At 40.7% G+C, this 8,649-nt stretch overlaps 1 protein-coding gene across 1 annotated transcript in view; it reads right to left on the reverse strand.

The window, feature by feature from the left end:
- The window catches only part of ZNF366 (zinc finger protein 366), a 74,750-nt gene extending 66,754 nt beyond the window's left edge, over window positions 1-7,996 (reverse strand). The window contains exon 1 of the mRNA XM_006168345.3: window positions 7,836-7,996. The gene's annotated coding sequence lies outside the window, so the exon portion shown is untranslated. The remainder of the gene's footprint in view (window positions 1-7,835) is intronic.
- Window positions 7,997-8,649: the final 653 nt, after the last annotated feature.

Below are 8,649 nucleotides of genomic sequence, written 5' to 3' on the forward strand. Positions count from 1 at the left end.
GCATGCGCGTGCACAATATTGTTTTCGCTTTTGTTTTTGTTTCACTTTTTTGAATTGCCAGAGGGCACATGCACTCACTAAAGAGAGACAGAGAGAGAAAGAGGGTGGAGTGTGGTCATGCCACAATCCCTTCTCCTATATTTCTCCAACCGGTTGAGGTTTGAGCATGCAACTGACATTGGTTCAATGTGTTTTTCAAGCCACCAGAGCTGGGATTTGAATTGCAATCAGCTATGTGTTTTCCGGTTCCCTACTAGTTATGGAGCTGACCCTCCACTATTATTTTAAAATATTTTTTCAAGCTGCTGAAAAATTGAGCATCTTTTTGGTGTTATATCTCCAGATACGTATCACTACCTTCCCTGGGCATATCCTTACTCTAAGCTAGTAGTCTGAGTAACAGGCCAAGTTGTGGTCCCCTCCTCAGATATGAGAAAGGGATCAGAAATTCACCTCAGGTGGAGGCTCCGAACACACTTGAAAAGCAATATCCCAGACCTTTCCTCTCCGAGTATTAGAATGCCATGATACAGAGTTAATTTGCTGGTTCAGACCACAATATCATGCTTAGTGTTGCTCAGAGCTGAATAGAACTAAGACTTGTCCAGTAATGCCATTATCTAACAGGAGGTTATATTGTCTTGGACAAGGTCAAGTTAACAAATGGCTTTGTGACTCCTTGGAACAAGGACCTAGAATAATCTGTGTACATGTGAAAACCCTCAGTCAGTCCTGTTCAGAATTTTTTTCTTTTTTTTAGAGAGAGATTTTTGCTATAGAGCACGTGCACTTGCCAGAGAGATAGAAAGTGAGAAATCACCACCACCCCCAGGAGGAATGGCTACCCCGCAATCCCTTCTTCTCTATTCTCCTCTTGAGATTTTGGACGTGCACAGACATGCACCTGGCATGTTTTAAGCTACTGGGTCAGGGACTAGAACTGCGGTCGACTACATGGGAGTCCAACAACATAACCTTTACACACTGGTCTCAGTGCTGCTCAAATTTGAATGTGCAACTGAATCACTGGAAGATGTTGCTAAAATGCTGATTCTGATTCAGTAGGTCTGGGATGTCACCTGAGGTCCTGCATTTCTAACAAGCTTCTAGGTGAAGCCATACTGCTGGCTCTGGGACCACATTTGAGGGCTACTGCTTTAAAGGATACTTAATTTAAAAAAACATCAGCTACAGATGACATTTCCTCCTTCATACAAAACCCGAAAACAAGCAACATCAATACAATGACTTGTGCGAATCACTGACTTTCTCTAGCTTATCTGTTAAACAAGGTAATTTCTGGGCTGGGCCCTGAAGCCTAGTGGTTAAAAGAGCTGGATCCCATGTGGGTGACTATGGTTCAAATACTGGCCCTGGTAGCTTGAAAAACATCCAAGGGGATGCTTTCTCTCTCTCCCTCTTGTCTCTCTGGCAAGCAATTGCCCTCTGGCAATTAAAACAAGTAGGAAAAGAAAAAAAAAAGGTGATTGCTTTTCTTCATCTCTTTACATGAAGAAAATAAAGCAACCTACCTTTCAAAATAGTAGGTTAAGTGAGATAGTAGGCCCTAGACCCAGTAATGACTCCTCTACGAATATTGTAGGTAGAGGGACTGGTGCTACTGTTGTTATTCATTCTCCCATTTAGTATCAGAGATCCATCACAGAATGAAGTCAAAGAGAGGCTGGAATATATTGAAGGAAAATAGGAGCTTGGACCAGAATTGCTTGTGTGCACCCCTGGTACTTGGCCCTAAAGAGACAGACTTTATCAATGTGCATAAAGGGAACTTTTCCAATTTCTATTACAAATAGCAGAAACTTTGGACCCCAATGTCATTAACTATAATAAGCATCATCCCATACCCCTTTATTATTAAGCATTTATATTTATCACTTTAACTTACCAAATAAGTGTACAAGAGTCTCAATCTATTATGTGGTTATTTGCCTCCATTGCCTTCAATTAAATAAAGAGAAGGGCACTGTGCTTGAGAAGATCACATTTTTCTCTCTGCATTCACCCATGGGGTTTTGTAAATTTAACTCCAGTGACATCCCTTCACCTTGGACTTACAGCCTTGTCTGTAACAAACCAGAGGGCACTGAGTGCTGCCTAAAAGGCCGAATCCTGGATCCCAGCTCTCTTAGTCAAGGAAAAACAAATGGCCATTCTCCCTCTTGCCAAAAACAATTTGCTAACCCATCATCTGCCCAGAAAACAAATGGAAAACGAAATGCAACCAGAAGCCTTTTTCTGTGTCTGATAAATGTTTATGTCCCATGAACAAGTGGGTGGGGGCACTTGCCACGATGACATTTTAATATACATGCAGCCGCCCCAGGCACATAAGGACAGAACAAGCCTGTGTAACTCTAGTCAATTCAGATGAAAAATAAATCTGTCAAGCTGGCGGTCCTGACCCCACAAAAGTATGGCTACCTTTTTTACTCATTAGTTGCTTCATTTGGTATTATATGAATATAGCATATTTCACTCAACAGCCTACTTCTTAACTAATTTATCCATTCAATGCGTATTTATCGTACATCTATTATATGCGATGTGCTAGTCTAAGCCCTGGGCATCCGGCAGTGAACAAAGCAAGTCCCTGTCCTCAGGGTGCTCACTTTCTAGTGAACTTACATCTTATTAGGTCACAGAAAGAGTCATGACGTATTTTTCTATGTAAAAATGAATCAAAACTTTCCCAGTAACCCCATATGTAGTACTTCTTATGAACACATGTTCTTATACTTTCACCTGCCTACCATTGCTTTATGTAAATATGTTTGGTAATTGAACTGTCAAAAAGAACAATTTACATTAGGCTAGCTGTTGCTCATCAAAAATATTTGTTGTCGCCATGTTCCTATCTGATGGAGACCGGTGTCCGTTGCTGCTTTATTTCATTTGGCATATAAGCATAAAAGAAAAAACATCAGGTGATTTAGTTAGAAACTAAACTGGGAAAATCAGAACAACTTTTCTACAAGCTACATATTTTCCTTATAATTAAAATAGATTTAACACAACTAACGAGTGCTGGTTTTTCAAACACCATTATCAATCTTCTTGTGTCACGATTAACTTAGGGATAAAGATAGAACTTTTTAAAAAGTGTTTTATCTATTCATTTCTTTCATGAGGTAGAGATACACAGAGAAAGATAGAGAGGCAGGCATCCCCAATAGAATCTTTGTGCCACAGTCCTCTCCCACCCTCAGCCAGCCTGGATCACAGCATGTGCAGGGAGGTCTAAGGATGGGAATCAATGACCTTCCCATATGCAGCCAGTTGCGTTACCACTGAGCCACCAAGAATCTAACTTTTAAAATAAGCTCAGCACACTAGCCATTGTAAAAAGGTCAAAACGAAATAAAACAAAATACCTTACGAGATCAAACCTACTAATATTCTTTTAAAGTAAACTTAAAACCTACATGCCCATTAATTTGTGCATTAATATCAGTATTTTTACTGATTAAAGTAGGAATACATGCTCACTATACAAGGCAAATAGCATAGAAATATATAAATAAAAAATGATAGTCATGCAGAATCACAGTATCTATAGATCTAAGTAATCAACTTTTTATGGTTAATGTATGACTATAGAATATTAGCAAGTACCAGGCTGCTTGACTAGTGAGAACATTTTTTTATCCTATAATACCAATAGCTTTTAGGATAGCAATCAATGTTTTCAAAACCAACTTCCAGAGAGAACACCCAATGTGGGTAGGAATTCTTTTGAAAAGCATGACTCTCAGAACATGCATTTATTGTTAATGTCAATGCCATCCTGATGAAGATGGAGCAAGACGCCAACTATCCGTTTTAGAGAATCACAGGATGTCAGTGACAGAATCTCATATATCATCCAGTGCAGTGGGCAGGGCAGGAGGGGAGTGTAAACAAGCCCCTTAGGTGAATTCTGGATTCATACTCACATACACAGACCTCCTTGAAAATCACTGATTTAGTCTATTCCCATCATTTCACAAACAAAAAAACTGAGGCCTAGAAATGTAAAGAAAACTGTCAAGTCACACATGTAGAGAGTGGTAAAGACTGGATCAGGAGAAAGGTGTTATAGCCACCTATCTGGTTTTTTCCTAACACACCAAGCCACATTAGAAGGCCCCTCTTGCACATTTGTACAAAACAACTCAATTTGTTTTCAAGGTTAAGTGGCTAAACAAGTCTCTGTTGTATCAGAGCGTCTTATTCCTACAAAAGGATCTCAAAGTTTTTGGTTGCTGGTGGTAGATTTTTGGTTGCTTTTGCTGTTGGGTGTTTTACTTTTGGAAAGTAAAATGTTTAACTAACACCTAAGCAAAAATATCATTATTATTTCACAAATTAAAGGGCACATAGGTTTTAAAGTTCAGAATAAGAGAAAAATAGCAGTTGTATCAATCACTCACCACGCATACACATACAAATACACATGCATGCACACACACACACACACACACACACACAGACACACACACACACGGTGATATGCATTTATCATCGTGAAGGTGAGTGGCTCACTGCCAGAACATTTGAGTAGAGGGAACTCTGAGTGTGCGCTGCCCTGAGTTGGGGTAGAAAGTATCATTTTAAGTCCTTTTCTCTCTGACTGAGTCATGGAACAGCCATGATGATCGCCAAAAAAATATCTATAACCCTCCCTCGCCAGGGAAAAGGTCACCAACAAGACAGCATTTAAGAGCTTGGGGAAGTGGGTGAAAGGGAGAATGAAGTGTCTCCAGCATAATTAAAGTCTCTTCGCACATTTGTCCAAGTTGAAAACCTTTACCCCAAGGCGACCTTTCCCCTGCACTGAGCTGTATTGACTACAGCTGGCATTCAACAAGGCTAAAGTGCTATTTTACATGAATTGGGGATTCAGACTAGTTTCACTCAACGTGTGCCAATTCTAGAGCTATAAGGAATACATTTTGTTCTCATCGATTCTTGGTATAGCATTGAACAGGAATAACGACACAAATTATAGGCAACTTATTCTATTCTTTATATACAAGAAAATACAGTACTCCCAAGTATTAATATACGACTCTTAAAAAGTTACAACCGACATTATTGACCCCACTAGTTGCCAAGCGTTACGTTAACTGCTTTATATCAATAATTTTATTTAATCCTCATAACGACTCCGTTATGGTGATGCAGTTTCACGTTGCGGGGCACTGAGACTTAGCAAGGATAAGTACCTGGCCTAAGGCCCACAATCAGTAAGTGGCCAAGTTGGAATTCAAGCCCAAATATGTACAGCAACAGAACCTGTGTTTTTGGTATTCTCGCACTGTAATTTGACTCCCAGCCCAGCACACAGACCTGCTGGACACATATCCCAACACAGCTTAAAATCTCTATGACAAATTTGTAATTGAGTTCTGTGTAAAATTTTGGCATAAATTAGCTAATGAGCTCTCATATGTGTCAAGCTCTGGATCATTCCAAACTGGAATTCCCCTACTGATACAACAGAAGAGCCTCTGATGACCCTGAAGAAGACTCACACACTGGAAGTTTCCACAAATGCCAACTCATTCCGGGGACTTGAGTAAAGATAGTGCAGCGGTGACTTAGATTCAACTCTGGAATGGCCTTTTCCTTCAGGTAACTCCCTCCCTCCAGTATCCGACAGATATTCTCACAGCAATGACTTAACGATTTAAATGGAAATATTGAGTATATGTATATTTTAAACAAAATAGCATGTCCTCAGCCCTTCCCAACCACAGTGAAGACGCCTGCTGGAAGTGGGTCTGTTTTCTGAGCCATTGTCCAACCCGCTCTTTGCCTTACTTGCCTGTAGTCAGGGTGACTCTGCTGTTCTTTGCTTTATAATGTGTCACACCTTTCATTTAATAACCCAAACTAGAGTGTGTCCCATGCTGCTATTTTAGTTGGGCACAAAATTAAATATTTTATCGAGGAGAAATGAAACCGAAAGAAGCAAGTCAAGAGCGCAGCCCTGAGTTTTCTTCTGTTGTCTCAATTGCTGATAAATGATGCAAAATACCCAAGACAACTAGTGCTGGCTACCTTCAAACCCGACAACCTGTGATGGGGTGGCGAGGGTCATGGCTAGTGAGCTGGAAGCCACTCTCAATTGTATTAAACTAAATTTGCATCCATTTTGCTTTATAATGTGTCACACCTTTCATTTAATAACCCAAACTAGAGTGTGTCCCATGCTGCTATTTTAGTTGGGCACAAAATTAAATATTTTATCGAGGAGAAATGAAACCGAAAGAAGCAAGTCAAGAGCGCAGCCCTGAGTTTTCTTCTGTTGTCTCAATTGCTGATAAATGATGCAAAATACCCAAGACAATTAGTGCTGGCTACCTTCAAACCCGACAACCTGTGATGGGGTGGCGAGGGTCATGGCTAGTGAGCTGGAAGCCACTCTCAACTGTATTAAACTAAATTTGCATCCATAAGCCAGAACGTGTCTCTTTCACATTGCTCATTTTCTGGTGCTCCTAAAGGAAAGAATCTTGGGGTGGGGGGTGGGGAAAGGAGAAGAAAAAGAGTTCTGACTAATGGAACAAAACCTACATAACAGTCCAGTTCTATCATAATTTCTCATCCTTCTTAAGATCTTGGCTCAGTTTTAAATAAAGATTAATTACTTGGTTGTGGTTAAAACAGAGTCTGGTCAAAGTAATTTTAAAATGAGAGCCGGTTATTTTTATCATATTCTTCACATTCCCGGTGACTTTAATCACAGTAAATTTCATTAAAATTAATATTTTAAAAAGTATGCAGGGCTATTGCCTTCCACCCATTCAGCACATCTCTGAATTAAATTATTAATATTAGTAAATAGATACAGTCTTTTGGAGGACAGTGCTGACCTATTTTTGACACCATAATCTTGCCTCCTTCATGGCTTGTCATGATGAAATCTTGGTAACATTATCCTTTCTGACAAATCTAATTGAAGCAAGCTAGACTTAAAAACGAATTGTGTGAATATGCTTGACTAGCTTGCTAGGTTCTATTTTTCTTTGTTGTTGGAAATCCACATGCTAGGTAAGTGCTTTTTCAATTGCATCAATAGTTTAGTTCTGCACTCCTACTGACACAAGTGATCAATTGTAATCCTCCCATTCTAGTCGCATCTTGTTTCCAAAACTAAAGCTACATGCCCCCAAATCTTTGCCTTCTTTCAAGCAGTAAATGACATCATCCATTGGCAGTAAATAACAAATTTACATTCAGCCCACACGTGGACTCTGAACACATAAGCCCCCTACACGCAGTACTATTTCAAAGTGACATTCTGTTCGTATTTTTACCCTCCTTCTTCAGTGATATAGAATTAGCAGTCACAGATGAATAGTTCTCATCTGGGGGGAGTTGAGTGGAAAGAAAAGAATAAGAGAAGGCACCTCAACCTAGACAACATGTAACAAAAACTCCAGAGCAAACTACAACTCTTAAGACACCCTGATAAGGCTCCAGGACACAGTGCTAAACGAGTGAATTCTCCACTGGGACATATCACACATGCCAATGGCTCGTGGTAAACCCAGCCACCTTATCTGTGCCAACACTCAGATTTCACGCACTGTCCTCCTTAGCCCCAATGCAATTCTAATTCCAGTTCTGTCAGCCTGAGCTCTGCAAAGCATCAGTATTCTCTTAAAAGAAAAAAATAAATAAAAGTAGAAGATCAAATTCTGGACCATCCATCAGTCCTTTGATTAAGGACTACACCCAGTAAGGTCGCTTCTGCTGAAGATGCCCACAGCAGCATCCATCCCAGGGACACTGAAATGGAAGTAGAAATGGTTGCATGGATGACTTACCAGCTCCTGAGGTCTGAATGGCTGCAGCAGCCTCACTGCTTTACCTGATCCTTTGCTCTTTCTGTCTCTCTCCCCCTCTCTCTCTCTCCCTCTTTCTCTTGTGTACAGATTGCAGGGAACTTAAAGAACTCACAGGGACAGTGTTTCAAATGACTTAAGAAAGAGAACAGGAACAATACTTCGTTCTCTTTTTCTCAGATGAGTACCTTCGGGAAGAAGGAAGGAAGGGAGGGGAGAGGGAGGAAGTCAACAACCCTTTGCTTTCCTGAAAAAAAATAAGGAAACAGAAGATAGACATCTCATTTTCTCTTAAACAAAATGTTGGAAGGGGCAAAAAAAAAAAAAAAAAAATCTTTGAAAAAAGGAATTCCTCAAATATGCTCTCTGCCCTGGGAGCTTTAAAGAGATGAAAACGCCTTAGTGGCCTGTCCTGTCCAAACAAATGGTGTTCCAGAAAGGCAGGCTCTCCCGCGCCTGCAGCCTCTGGTATCTGGTTTGCAGAACCGACACAGCCAAAAGGGAACAAATCATGTCGTGTCGACTCTGAGCACGGGAACGTGTGGTCTGCTGTGCTAACCGAGGCAAACCTGCAACCTGGAAGACAGGGCGTCGTGGCCAGGACGTCTGGCTTTCCCTAGGCCCTTGAAACACCAGCATTGCTGCAATTCCTCAGCTGACTCTAGATCCTGAGAGTTCTTCCAGGATCGAATAGCAGATTTATGCACTGGTCACTGAGCTTTATGCAATGGGCCAAATCCAGCTTCCATCTTTGCTGATGGACGAAAAAGGAAAAGCACTGACGTGCACGGTGCTG

Source organism: Tupaia chinensis, unplaced genomic scaffold, assembly GCF_000334495.1.
Source record: "Tupaia chinensis unplaced genomic scaffold, TupChi_1.0 Scaffold145717_1, whole genome shotgun sequence".
Lineage (NCBI taxonomy): Eukaryota > Metazoa > Chordata > Mammalia > Scandentia > Tupaiidae > Tupaia > Tupaia belangeri.